This window comes from Pipistrellus hanaki (genome assembly GCF_964339955.1).
Source record: "Pipistrellus hanaki genome assembly, chromosome: 1".
Lineage (NCBI taxonomy): Eukaryota > Metazoa > Chordata > Mammalia > Chiroptera > Vespertilionidae > Pipistrellus > Pipistrellus hanaki.
In genome coordinates, this window is record NC_140503.1 from 97,744,108 (window position 1) to 97,758,692 (window position 14,585).

The 14,585-nt window shown below is 44.3% G+C and overlaps 1 long non-coding RNA gene across 1 annotated transcript; it reads left to right on the forward strand.

Annotated features, from left to right (window-relative positions):
• Positions 1-4,925: 4,925 nt before the first annotated feature.
• On the forward strand, positions 4,926-14,404 carry LOC311633821. Its single transcript, XR_014797019.1, has 3 exons — positions 4,926-5,031; positions 9,748-9,991; positions 12,424-14,404. It is a non-coding gene; the product is annotated as an uncharacterized lncRNA (long non-coding RNA).
• Positions 14,405-14,585: the final 181 nt, after the last annotated feature.

Genomic DNA, 14,585 nt, shown 5'->3' on the forward strand with positions numbered 1-14,585 from the left:
TTGTATCCTGCTCCTTTGCCAAATTCATTTATTAAACCTAGTAGTTTTGGGGTAGAGTTTTTAGGATTTTCTATGTACAATATTATGTCATTTGTGAATAATGAGAGTTTTATATTCTCCTTTCCAATTTGAGTGCCTTTTATTTTTTCTCCTTGTCTGATCACTGTGGCTAGGACATCCAGTTCTATGTTGAATAAGAATGGTAAATGCAGCCGAAACCGGTTTGGCTCAGTGGTAGAGCGTAGGTCTGCGGACTGAAAGGTCCCAGGCTCGATTCTAGTCAAGGGCATGTACATTGGTTGCGGGCACATCCCCAGTAGGGGGTGTGCAAGAGGCAGCTGGTTGATGTTTCTCTCTCATCAACGTTTCTAGCTCTCTACCTCTCTCCCTTCCTCTCTGTAAAAAAAATCAATAAAATATATATATTAAAAAAAAAAAAAAGAATAGTAAATGCAGACATCCCTGTTTTGTTCCTGTTCTTAGGGGAAATGGTTTTAGTATTTGCCCACTGAGTATGACGTTTGCTATAAGTTTGTCATATATGGCCTTTATTATGTTGAGATATAATCCCTCTAGTCTCACTTAGTTGAGAGTTTCTATAAACAAATGTGTTGGGCCCTAGCCAGTTTGGTTCAGTGGGTAGAGCATTGGTCTTCGACTGAAGGGTCTTGGGTTTAATTCCAGTCCAGGGCATATGCCCAGGTTGCGGGCTTGATCCCTAGTAGCGGGTGTGCAGGAGGCAGCTGATCAATGATTCTCTCTCATCATTGATGTTTCTATCTCTCTCTCTCCCTTCCTCTCTGAAATTAATGAAAAAAATATTTTTTAATATGGTTGTTGAATTTTGTCTATTGCGTTTTCTGCATATATTGATATAATCACATGATTTCTGTCTTGCAATTTGTTTATGTGATGTATCACATTTATTGATTTGTAAATATTTTCAGACTTGCATCCCTGAAATAAATCCCACTTGATCGTGGTGTGTGATCTGTTTAATATATTGGTGAATCTGATTTGCTAATATTTTGCTGAGGATTTTAGTATCTATGTTCATCACGAATATTGACCTGTAATTCTCTTTCTTTGTAGTGTCTATATCTGGGTTTGGTATGAGGATAATGCTGGCCTCATAAAAAGAGCTTGGAAGTGTTCATTCTGCTTGGATGCTTGAGGAGTATAGATGATAGTTCTTCTTTGAATGTTTGGTAAAATTCCCCTGTGAAGTCATCCAGACCAGAAATTTTGTTTGCTGGGAGTGTATTATTATTATTATTATTATTATTATTGTTTCTATTTCATCAGTTGTTATTGGCCTCTTCAGGTTTTCTGATTCTTCCTGATTCAGTTTTGGGAGATCATATTTGTCTAGGAATTTGTCCATTTCCTCCACATTTCCCATAGTATTTTTCTACAGTCCTTTGTATTTCTGTGGTGTCAGTGGTTACTTCTCTGCTTTCATTTCAGATATTATTTATTTGGGTTCTCTCTCTTTGTTTCTTGATGAGTTTGACTGATGGTTAATCAATCTTGTTTATCCTTTCAAAGAACCAGCTCTTGGTTTCATTGATTTTTTTTTTTTTTTTTTTTTTTTTTTTTTTTTTTTAGTCTCTATGTCATTTATTTCTGCTCTAATCTTTATCATTTCATTCCTTCTACTTAATCTGGGCTTTTCTTGTTGTTCTCTTTTTAGTTCTTTAAGTTGTAGGGTTATATAGTTTATTGTTAATTTTTTTGTGTTTTGAGTTTTGAGGTAGGCCTGTCCTGCTATAAATTCCCTCTCAGGACTGCTCTTGCTATGTCCGAGATTTTGGGTTGTCAAGTGTTCATTTTCATTTGTTTCCAGGAAGTTTTTTTTAAATATATTTATTAAACTCATTAGTAACCCATTAATTATTTAATAACATGGTATTTAGCCTCCATGTGTTTGAATGTTTTGGGGTGTTTTTACTGTAGTTGATTTCTAATTTCATTCCATTGTGATCTGAGAAGATGCCTGATATGATTTCAATCTTCTTGACCACATAGAGACTTGTTTTGTATCCTAACATGTGATCTATCTTTGTGAATGTTCTATGTGCACTTGAGAAGAATGTATATATTGCAACTTTGGGGTGAAATGTATAAATGTCAATTCAACCGATCTGATCCATTTTGTCCTTTAGAGTCACTGTTTCCTAGTTAAGGTTTGTATGGAAGATCTGTCCAGTGAAGCCAACAGGGTGTTAAGGTCCCCTATTATGATTGTATTGCTATCAATCTCTCCCTTAAAGTCCTCTAAAAATTAAAAAAAAAAATTTAGGTACTCCTATATTGGGTGCTTATATGTTTCCCATGGTTATATCCTCTTGTGGATTGATTCCTTTAGTATTATGTAGTGGTCTTTGTTTTCTCTTGTGATGGCTTTCATTTGGAAGTCTATTTTGTTGGATATGAGTATTGCTACTCCAACTTTTAAAAAATTTTCCACTTGCATGGAAAACTTTTTCCCCATTCCTTCACTCTCATCCTGTGTTTGTCTTTTGTTTTGAGGTGGGTCTCTTGTAGATAGCATATAGTTGGGCTATATTTTTATATTCATTCAGCAACCCTATACCTTTTGAGAGAAGCATTTAATCCTTTTACATTTAAGGTTATTATTTATTAGAGGCCTGGTGCACAAAATTCGTATACTTCGGGGAGTTGTCCCTCAGCCTGGCCTGTACCCTCTTGCAGTCCAGGAGCTCTTGAGGGATGTCCGATTGATGGCTTAGGCTCTCTATGGGCCTAAGCAGTCAGTTAGGCATACTTAGCACTGATGTGGAGGTGGGAGCAGCTGATGGTTTATCCTTTCAAAGAACCGCTGTGCTTTCTAGCCATGAGCCTGGCTTCTGGCTGAGGGGCGCTCCCCCTGTGGTCAGTGCGCATCATAGTGACCAGTCATTCCGCCGTTTGGTTGATTTGTATATTAGCCTTTTATTAAATAGGATGGGTACTTATTTATTGCCATTTTACTTCTGTGTGCCTAGGTTCCTCTCTCTATTTCTACTTCTCATTACAGCAATCCCTTTAGCATTTCTTGTAATGCTGGTTTGGTGGTGATGTATTCCTTTAGTCTTTTATGTCTGGGAAGCACTGTCTATTTTTAATGATAGCCTTGCTAGATATAGTAATCTTAGTTTCAGATCCTTGCTTTCCATTACCTTGAGTATTTCATGCCATTCCCTTCTGGCCTGTAGTTTCTTTTTTTTTTTCTTCTAATAATTTTAAAAAAAATATATTTTATTGATTTTTTACAGAGAGGAAGTGAGAGAGATAGAGAGCTAGAGACGTCGATGAGAGAGAAACACCGACCAGCTGCCTCTGGCACACCCCCTACCGGGGATGTGCCCGCAACCAACGCACATGCCCCTGACCGGAATCGAACCTGGGACCTTTCAGTTCGCAGACCGACGCTCTACCGCTGAGCCAAACCGGTTTCGGCTGGCCTGTAGTTTCTAATGAGAAATCAGGTGTCAGCTTATGGGAGCTCCTTTGTAGGTAACAGTTTTTTTTTTTTCTTTTACTGCCTTTAATATTATCTCTTTGTCTTTAATTTTTGGCATTTAAATTATGATGTGTCTAGACATGGGCCTATTTGGGTTTTTTTTGCTTAGGGTTTTCTGTGCCTCCTGAGCTTGTGTGACTTTTTCCTTTTCCAGATTAGGGAAATTTCCTGTATTATTTCTTCAAACATGTTTTGCATCCCTTTTTCCCTTTCTGTCTCTTCTGGCACATCTGTTGTTTGAATAGTGTTACATTTCACCTTGTCCCACAGCTATCTTAAGCTATCCTCTTGTTTTTTTCTTTTTGGTTTTCTGATTGGATGAATTTTTCAACCCTGTCTTCTAATTCACTTATTTGATCCTTAGCTTCCCCTAATCTGCTGTGTATTCCTTCCAATGTGTTCTTTTATTATTATTATTATTTCTTTATTGATTTCAGAGAGGAAGGAAGAGGGATAGGGAGATAGAAACATCAATGATGAGAGAGAATATTGATCAGCTGCCTCTTGCACGCACCCTACTGGGCATGTGCCCTTGGCTGGAATTCAGTCTGCAGGCCAACGCTCTATCCACTGAGCCAAACCAGCTAGGGTCAATGTGTCCTTTATTCGTGCTATGTCATACCTTATTTCTTTCTTTCTTTTTTTTAAAAATGTATTTTATTGATTTCTTACAGAGAGGAAGGGGAGAGATAGAGAGCTAGAAACATCGATGAGAGAGAAACATCGACCAGCTGCCTCTTGCACACCCCCTACCGGGGATGTGCCTGCAACCAATGTACATGCCCCTGACCGGAATCGAAGCTGGGACCTTTCAGTCCGCAGACCGACGCTCTACCACTGAGCCAAACCGGCTTCGGCTATTTCTGTTTTCATAGTTTCTATATCTTTTTTCATGCTGTTGAGCATCTTCTAGAGTTAGACCATCATTATTTTTTAACTCTATATCAGATACAGATCTCCATTTCATTTATCTTTTCTTCTGGAGAATTCTCTTGTCTTTCATTTAGATGTTGTTTCTTTGTCTCCTTATTTTGGCTGCCTGTTTGGATTTATGATTCTGTATTAGGTAGATCTCCTATGCTTCTCAATCTCTGATGCTGGACACTATCAAACACTGTTTCTGATTATTAGATCAGGCAATGACTCAAATCCTCCAGAGACTACCTCCACCTATAAACTGATAGAATTCCATCCTGACTTGCCCTTAGGCAATCATCCACAGGTGTGTGAAGATGGGGCAATTGCTACTGCCTGGAGGATAATTACTATATGTGTCCCAGAAACTCTATTACTGCCGGGCATGTTGTTTTGCAATAGTGTGGGCGTCTGTCTTCTCTTCAGGCAAAGCTGTCTATGTAGCAATTGTCTGTGTGAGAAAGATAACCTCTGCAGTGTGAGGGAATGACTCAGCACAGGAAACCGGGGTGTCTGCCTTCAAGCTACTGATCCTAGCTTCTGCTCACACAACTCCAGTCCACTCTGTCTTCCCTTTGCTAAAGCACAAGGTGAGGAGCTCACAGGGAATTTTGTACATTGGCCTTTTAAGAGGGTGCCTGAATTTCTAGCCATCTCTCCCTCTCAGATAGCAACCCTGTTGCTTTTCACAGCCAGATGTTATGTGGTACCCTTCCTAGTTCTGGTGCTCTCTGTTGAGGGGTCCAGCTTGGGGATTAAACCCCAGAGTTCTCAGTGGCCACCCCCCACAGCTGAGATATCTCTCTGGAACTTCAGTTGCTGTCTATGTGAGCCTGGCCAGCTCTTTCACGCCTCCGCTCCTTGTAACAGACTCTATGCAGTCTTCATTTTCTGTCTTTGGTTATCAGGGTTCTCTCCTGCTAGTCTTCCATTGATATTCAGGAAGTATTTTAGTTATAATTCCCATTTGGTCCTGGGAGTGTGTCCGTGCAGCATCCACTTACTCTAATCTATTGGGTCGGCAACTAAGTAATTGCGGGTTTTTAAAAGAAAATCAAAGACAATTTTTTCATGGAACTAAATAACTTTATTCTGTAATGTATTGCCCATTTTGATCAATAACCTTTTGCCATCTTTCAGGCAGCATCATAATCCCACGTTCAAAAAACTTCTGGTTTTTATTAGCAAAAAACTGAATCAGGTACGATTTGACATCATCATCATTAATGAAATTTTTACCATTCAAGGAGTTTTGTAAAGATCGAAACAAAAAGTAATCAGATGGTGCAAGGTCAGGACTATATGGTGGATGTGGCAAAACATCCCAACCAAGCTCCATTAATTTTTGCCGAGTGACCAAAGATGTGTGTGGCCTTGCATTGTCATGATGGAATACAACACCTTTTCGATTTGTCAATTCGGGCCACTTTTCTTCAACTGCATTGTTTAATTTCGTTAGTTGTTCAATGTAGACATCAGAATTGATCGTTCGGTTGGGTGGTAAGAGTTCAAAGTAGACAATTCCTTTGTAATCCCATCAAACTGATAACAAAACCTTCTTTTGATGAATATCAGCTTTTGATGTTGTTTGAGTTGGTTCACCTGGCCTGCTCCACGATCTTTTCCGCTTGATATTGTTGTAAACAACCCATTTTTCATCGCCAGTTATCAGTCGTTTTAAAAATGGATCATTTTCATTACGTTTCTTTAGCAAATCGCAGCTGCTAAGGCGTTGCGTTAACTGTGATTCTTTCAGTTCGTGAGGAACCCATGTGTCGAGTTTTTGAACATAGCCAAGTTGTTTTAAGTGATTTTCAATGCATGTATGTGATACATGAAGCTTCTCTGCAATCTCACGTGTTGTACTGTGACAGTCCGAATTGATTATTGCTTTGATTAGGGCGTCATCAACTTCAACTGGACGACCAGAGCGTTTTTCATCTTTGAGTGAAAAATCACCAGAACGAAATTTGGCAAACCAATTTTGACACTGCCGTTCTTTTAAGGCTTCGTCACCATAAACAGCACATAACTTTTTATGAGCTTGCGATGCGTTTTTCCCTTTGGGGAAATAAAAAAGCAAAATATGACGAAAATGTTCCTTTTGATTTTCCATTTTTCAACGAACGCCAAACGAAAACTACAAAACAGATCAAAAAACTTTTTTTACTGATTAACAGCTGAATAGCCAACTATCAAATAACAAAATGTGTTTTACATTTGTACTACGTCTGCAAACCTAAAAATTCAACTGAAGCCATATATGTGTGAAACCCGCAATTACTTAGTTGCCGACCCAGTTAATTTTAATTAATTTATTGAAAATATTATTTCACATGTAATCAAATGTGAAATTAATATCTTTCATTTTAATTCTTTGAAATCCTGTATGTATTGTACATACTTGCATATATCAATGAAGGCTAGCCACTATAGGGGAGAAAAAATATTTTCCTTTTAGGTTCAATTACTGGGACCTGCAAATTAAACTGCTAAAAGCCTCATTAATAGGAAGGAAAAAATGGTATTTCACATGCATGCAGGAGCCAACAAAGGAGGTAGCTGGTTCATTAAATGATTAAAGTTAAAGGCTTACATATCTAATTTAAGAAAACAGAAGGGGGAAACAAATAGATTTCTTTTAGGAAGACAAATGGCTTTTCAGGAGAACAGACTTAAGATAAGGTTTGTGATAATATTTGTCTAACAAGTATGAATGGTGTCTCTTCTTCTTCAGGGCTTTAAAATTCCCTGGACAGGGCATTCGTGGCAGCCTCATTTCCCAAAAGTTGCTGATGCTTTTAGTCCGATAAGGAAAGCTCCAGGAGGCTTTTCTCTGCATCTGTTGAATCTCAAATGTCTTCAGCTTAAAATAAGCTTCATGCTAACTCTGGGATTCTAAGGAGGTCCCCACGCCACATTTCAAGTGCTCAACCAACAGTGGCTATGTTATTGGATTGTGCAAGTGCAGAGTGGAGTCCCAGGACTGCACAGTCCTGGAGGTCCCAACAAACATCTCTCTGCTGCCTCTTTCACCAGCTCTGGCCCCTACTCTGCTTGAGTGTCTCAAGCGCGGGGTGCCCACTGCCTCCGCCAAACAAGCTGTGAGGTGGAAGCTGTCATCTTGAGCGGAAATCGTCCTCCTTGCTGTGTATCCCATTACCTTTTCAACCCGCTGAGGTGTGAGCGGTGGCAGGCAGGAATTGTGTTTCATTTTACCCAGAGGGTCGCTGTCCCACAGCAAGTGGGAAGAGGGGGATGCTAGCACACTACAAAGTCACCCTTCCTCTGCGGGGCGGCATCTCCGAGGCCCTCGGAGAGAGCCAGACTTCTGGGCGAGCACCCCCACACCGCCGAAATGGGGGGCCCACCCGGCCAGCTCTGTGCCGGCTCAGGGCCACCTCTCCTCCTGCAGCCGCGCAGCAAAAACTGAGAGCAACGCCCGGCTTTACATTTGCTGTGCAGCCCACTCTTGAGCTAAACGCAATTCCAACCAAGTCCCAGGAGGCTCCGGCGGAAACTTGGAGACTTTTCTGTCCTGGAGGCCTGGGGAGGGTGGCGCTTCGCCAGCTCCTTGATCACCGCGGCGGAGCGAGGGCCGCGGGGACCGGGCGCCGGGGCGAAAGCTCCCGGGAACCCTGATGTAATTTGGCGCCCGGCTTGCAGGAGGAGCCCCGAGACCCGCCCGCTCACCGCAGCGGGAGGTCGCAGCGGGGCCCAGCACGGCCCCCCCGACCCCCCACCCCCACCCCGAGCGCCCGCCTGGGAGCCTCCCTCCTCCCGCCCGGGGCCTGCAGCCCGGCCTCCGGGGCCGCCGGGCCTGGTCCCACAACCGACCTCCTGGGTCGCTGGGCGTTGGCGGGGTTTGGTCCTTTTTCAGCCCTGGACCGTCTAAGACCCGGAGCAATGGCGGTGCCAAGGGGCGAGTCTGATAGGGCCAGACCCCCAAAACAACTCAAAATATCATTCAAATCAATTAAATAGCCGGATCTTGCTATGCCCACGTGGCTTCAAGACAAGGTTCTGCTATCCAAGCGTACAGGCATCTCCACTATAGTGGTGGCAGGTCCTGAATTGCTCTAATCGGAGCATTTGCCATGACCGTCTCTGATTCTAGTCCTTGTGGAGGGCACTTCTCTGGGTTTTCCAAAAGTCTACCTCAGGGGAAACATCTCCAGCATTTTCCATGGCTTTCCTAATTTGCTAATAGCATGGAGAGTTTGTGATTGGGAAAGGTTGTTAACGCTCTGGAAGGTTGAAGGGCAGAATTACTAGGGGCTGGGACTCAAGGTCTGCCTCACTGGGGCCAGTGGGGTGGAGCAGGAGGGCTGCTCCCACAGCACCCTTCCTAGTTGAGCTCTCAGGCCAGACACAGGCCTCCCACTCCCAGGGGAGAGGCAGAAGTCAAGACTGTGTGGCTGGATGACAATTGGGCTGAATGGAGCACAAGGCAGGGCATTGTTATGCCCTGTGCCCATTGCCAAGGGTTTCTCTCCCAGATTTTTAGTGCCCTGGTGAGGCAGACGAGCTGAGTCCAAATGAGGGATCTGAGACTACAAAGATCAGGGCAGCCCCAGGTCACCCTGGGTGACAGAGTTGCAATTAGTCCTTCATGTTCCTACTCTTGAGAGGGCAAGAATCCTGTGAGCAGGAGCAGTTGGAGGCCAGGTCTGAGCTAGTCAAGGCAAGAGGGTCTAGATTTGGAGAGGGTGTGGGAAGGGCTCCCTGAGCTGGGAGGTAGGAAGAGAGGGAAGGTTCCTCTGGGGATAGAATAGCCTAGGGAAGGTGTAAGAGCAAGGGTGTGGGAGGCCTGGCCATAGAAGAGAGTCTGGGGCTTAGTCGGGGACTAGTAACTCGGGGACTAGTAACTAGTCCAGGCCAGTGCGGGTCAGGGAAGTTCTGGAAGGGGTGGCAGATCAGATGCAGCATCAGACACTGTTGTGATTGGGGCTAAGATTCTGGCCTGCCTCCACTTCAGGCTCTCCCATTTCCCAGCCTGTGGGTATGTTGTTTCTCTATGGCCTCAGCCTCCTGATCTGTAAAGTGGGATCAGCTCCCTGTTCTGTTCATACTGAGAAGGTGCTTTCTGACTGGGCTTTATGTACTTGAGTGTGTGAAGGGCTCATCTACAAATGTGACAAAGAGATTGGCGTCAGGTGAGACTTCTACGAGGGGCTTCTCCCTCCCCTGATCCCCTGGCCCCTAGGGCCTAGAGGAAGAGGCCCCTGCACTTACTTGCTCCCCCAGCCCTACCAGCAAGTCCGGGCTGCCCCTGAGTTTAGTAAATATTTGTGCCTCTGATTTAGTTAGGGTCTGCTGGAATGTTCTGGTCTGCCCTGCTGCCCAGGCTACCAGGCTCCTGCCTCAGGCCAGGAAGATCCAGGAAGAGGACAAAAGTGAGGATGTGGACTTCTGGGTTCTTCCCCCAGCTTCCCTCCTGCCAGCTGCCGATACAGGGTTTTTGGACTGGAACTCCAGGTGTTTCTCCAGGGGCTCTTTGTCCCTTGGAGTTGAAGAGTGAAACCATGGACTGAAGATGCTATAGCCAAGGTAGAAATTTATTAAAGAACCAGTACAGACTCCCACGTGGGATGGGAGGGAGGAGGGAGTAAAGAGCCCCACCGACTTGCTGTTTTCATAATTCATAGAGGCTACTGTTTTTTGTTTTTGTTTTTTAAAAATATATTTTATTGACTTTTTACAGAGAGGAAGAGAGAGGGATAGAGAGTTAGGAGCATCGATGAGAGAGAATCATCGATCAGTTTCCTCTGGCACACCCCTACTGGGGATGTGCCCGCAACCAAGACACATGCCCTTGACCGGGACCGTTCAGTCCGCAGGCCGATGCTCTATCCACTGAGCCAAACCGGTTTCGGCGAGGCTACAGTTTTTTGTGCCTCGATATCGATATCCCCTCTGATTGATCACTATTCCCCTTTGATTTGGTCACTATAGTAACTCCTGAGCTTAAAGGTAAAAACTGAGAGATAAGGCAAGAAAACCAGGACTACAGGCTTCATTAGAGGAGAAGGACCCCTGCCGGGCTACCGCGTAAGGGGGAGTAGCAACCTGTGCAGAGGGGACACACCTTTTGAGGGGAGGAAAGGGAAGGGATGGGGCTTAGGGTACTCGGCACGCACAGTTTGGTGGTTTCATAAAAGGCACATGATTAGGCACTTAGGGACTTAGGAATGGGGGCTTAGGGTATTTGGCAGGTGCTGATTGGTGGTGCAATGTACAGTCCATATAAGGTGCCTGGTGAGGTGCTCAGGAATGTCCAGGCCGCAGGTGCAGTTTACTCATTCTCTGTCCATCTGTTGGGGGAAGGGAGGATCTATCAAAACCTCACCTGAGACTTGTGAGGCCCTCCTTCCTCATTGTTCTCCTATTCCCTCTGGGCTTTCTTCCTCCTTTATTTTGTAAATATAGACCTTTTGCTACTCCCTGTTCCTGTATCTTATGGAAATGTAATTGCTGCTTCTCCCAACTCCCTCGTCTTATGGAAATGTAAATCGCCCCAATTATGCCCCAATTAATTGATTATCTGTCTAGACTTAGTGGGACAAACAGCAGGTGACCAGGAGTCAGCAATATCAGCATATCCCCTGGTGCTTCAATGTCTAGACAACTGAGCCAAACGGGGACATTTGAACACACAGGACAGAATTAGTATGCAATCACACAGGGTTTATTTACTTACTCCTAGTGGGATCCAGGCTCCAGCAACGGCCACCTGGTGATGTACACTGAAGGACAGACGATGAAAACAGTGACAGGGCCCTAACTGGTTTGGCTCAGTGGATAGAGTTTTGGCCTGCAGACTCAAGTGTCCCAGGTTCGATTCTGGTCAAGGGCATGTACCTGGGTTGTGGGCACCTACCCAGTAGGGAGTGTGCAGGAGGCAGCTGATCAATGTTTCTCTCTATCCTTCTCCCTTCCTCTGGGTAAAAAATCAATAAAAACAACAACAGTGACAGGAAGGCAGCCGCAGTTGGTTCAGGCTCACACAGCGGAGCAATCAGTGGCTTGTCTCTAGGAGCGACGTGGAATCCTCTTATCCGGCAGGAGACCACAACTGAAGATAGTCTCAGGGTTATATGGACCGTGGCAAACAACTGTGACCTTATCAGTGTGGGCCAGATGTGTGTGCCTTATGCTGGGAGCAGGGCGTTTACACTTTAAGGGCTTAGAATTTTTACATCAAGATAGTGGGGTGTTCATTAACTTTGGAAGTTACAGAGTATTGGGGTTTCCATACAGCAAATGGACATTTCACACAGTAATTATGTCATACATTAGAGGGGTTGCATTATTATAACATTACTGCTGCCTCTTTGCAGCCTGTATTTTTTCCATGAACCCCCTTAATTTTTAAAAAAATATATATTTTATTGATTTTTTCAGAGAGGAAGGGAGAGAGAGAGATAGAAACGTCGATGAGAGGGAAACATCGACCAGCTGCCTCTTGCACACCCCCTACCGGGGATGTGCCCGCAACCAATGTACATGCCCTTGACCAGAATCGAACCTGGAAACTTTCAGTCTGCAGACCGACGCTCTACCACTGAGCCAAACCCTTTTCGGCCCCCCTTAATTTTTAAAATTCCCTAAACCTGCCCATTTCACCCCTAAAAATTCTTATTTCACTCTCCTGAGCCCCCTTTTCCCATTTTGTTTCTGAAGTTCAGAACCCTGTGCTAGAAACTGTGTAAGGATGTTGTAGTAAAATATAGAAATGTTTAAAAATGCTTAAAGAATGTGAAAAGTTAAAAATGTTTGAGTTAACTTCCCTTAAAACTTAAAGTCTGATATTAAAGATACATTCCCCACTGCCCTGAAGCGTGTGTACCCCAGAGATAAGGATTTGAACTGACGCAGAGTGACTTGTATCAAGATAAACACTGGCCTGAGTGACCTACTCCCCTTGGCCCCCTTGCGGTGTTTAAGATGAACATATGTGCATTGATGTAAATCACTGATAGACGCCTGGGCTGCTACGGGTACGACCAGGCTCAATACGGACCCCTGCCAGGCAGCGATGCGATGCTGCTTCCCGCCAGATGAGAAGAATGGCCAGTAATGAACGCGGCCCTGCACCCAGCCCAGCCCAGCCGCGGACCACGGAGGACAGCACCACGGATTGTACCCGCAGCCGCTCAGGAATTTGTGTAATAAAAAGCTGTGTGCTTTGCAACTGCATATGTTTCATGTGGTGTAATTCCTTCGGCAGGAATTGAATTAATTTGCGTACACTTAAAATTTAAATCAAAGCCTTTGGTCTTTGTTGGTCCTAAGTCTGTCACTCTGGTCCTGCTGATGCAGAGCAGTCTCTCCATCAGCAATTACTTGAATGTCCCAATTGCTGCATGGTAAAGTTTATCTCAAGGGATGCCTTAGATAAACACCCCAGAACCTTTTCTGAGATCTACTTGGGACAACGGACAAGGGACATTTGGCTTTAAAGATCCTCTTCTAAGAACTAAAACTTTGGCTTCGAATGTGATGTCAGCAGTTGTCCTACTAAGTGGTCTTGGATGAGTCCCTTTACCTCTCTCAGCCAGTTCCTCATTGTTGAAATGGTTCGGGTCAGTGCCTGGGACTTAGTAACTGCTTCCTCCCCTAGCCTTACTTCCATGGCTTTGCACTGTAACCCAGAAGTTCGAGCTTGCCCAGTTTAACCAATAAAATAACATGAGTAAGAAATTTCCAGTATTACTGTGTGCCATGTACAACCAGCTCTAAAAAACGCCCTGTTTTGCAGCATTTGCCTGATTTCTGTGTTGTTAATATTGATAGGGGCAGAAATAGAATGCTGGGGAACCAGCTAGATTGTAAGAAATATTAATCACGCTCTGTTAACAGTGATTGTTTTATTCTGATTAAAGAAGGCACATTCTAACCTGGCTGGCAGCTGCACTAGGGACTTGGGAGCTCATCCTCCCCATTTGGAGCTGCCTGTTATCAGGGAAAGATGAACAACTTTGCTGCAGAAACCAGAGCCGCCAGCCCTTTGAAGACCCCATGCCTTTGCATATCACTAGCCTTTTGAAGACCCAGCCTCTGCATATCACTAAGCCCTTTGAATATCCCCAGCCCTCTGCTTACCTGTTAACTGCCCATTTGGCATACTCTTTGGCTGGTTCCCATGTAATATTTGTCCTTTTACTCAATATAAGCAGCTGGCTGATGGTGGTGTTGTGGCAGAATGCACGGGAGAATGATCCTTTATTTCCCAGATCTGCCAGTCCAGGGGAATTCCGGACCCTAAGCCTGAATGAACTCGTGGGGAGGCTCTGGACCATATGTCTCCTCCTGTGGAGGGCCCCTGAGCGTCCCTGTCAGTCTTGCTGGGCTTGGGGGCATGTTCCAAAACTCCGCCCAAGTCAGCTGTGGCGGGCCCTGGGCTGAGGCTCTGCAGCTCTGCCCAAGTCAGGCAGAGTGGGGAAGTAAGACTACAGTTTTAGCCGCATACTGAACTAGTTTACAAGCTCCTCCCACCCATTTTCCTTTTCAGTGGGGTGCAGAGCAGATTTCTGTGGATGACCTGCTGCTCTCCCATACTGCCGGCAGTATTGGAATAAATGCTCATATATGATTCTACCTGTGTCTACTTAATTGGCTCAAGTGGTGACAGGCAGCATGGACCCATTGATTATCCGGTTACATATTCTCGCAACCATGAAGGGATTGCTTGCTGCCTGGACTGGGGGTTCCCAGAACTGAGGCCTGAACTCTATTTTTTTAATACTCACTCAGTTATTTTTCCATTGATTTTGAAGCATGGTAGAAATCATTTCAGGCAACCCTGCTGTTCTGGCTTCTGTAATTATTTGCTTGCTAAAATAATAGAGAAGTTATTTTGATCTCCCGAGAGCTTATGTAAATCACCACATTCAATTGTATATCCCCTTGATTGTGGTTTTACTGGTCTTTCAAAACCCATTCCTCTGCACCTGGAGACCAGGCCAGCACAATTACTTTAATTGCCCCAGTGGCTCCAGAAAATGTGTTTTCCATTGACTCTGAGACCTAAAACTATAGTTAATCTTTGTAGATAACTAACTTGCTCAGTTAAGCTTCTGTAACAAACTGCTTTTGCAATCAGGTTCCTAATTTCCAACCAAGAGATGTAATCGATACCTTT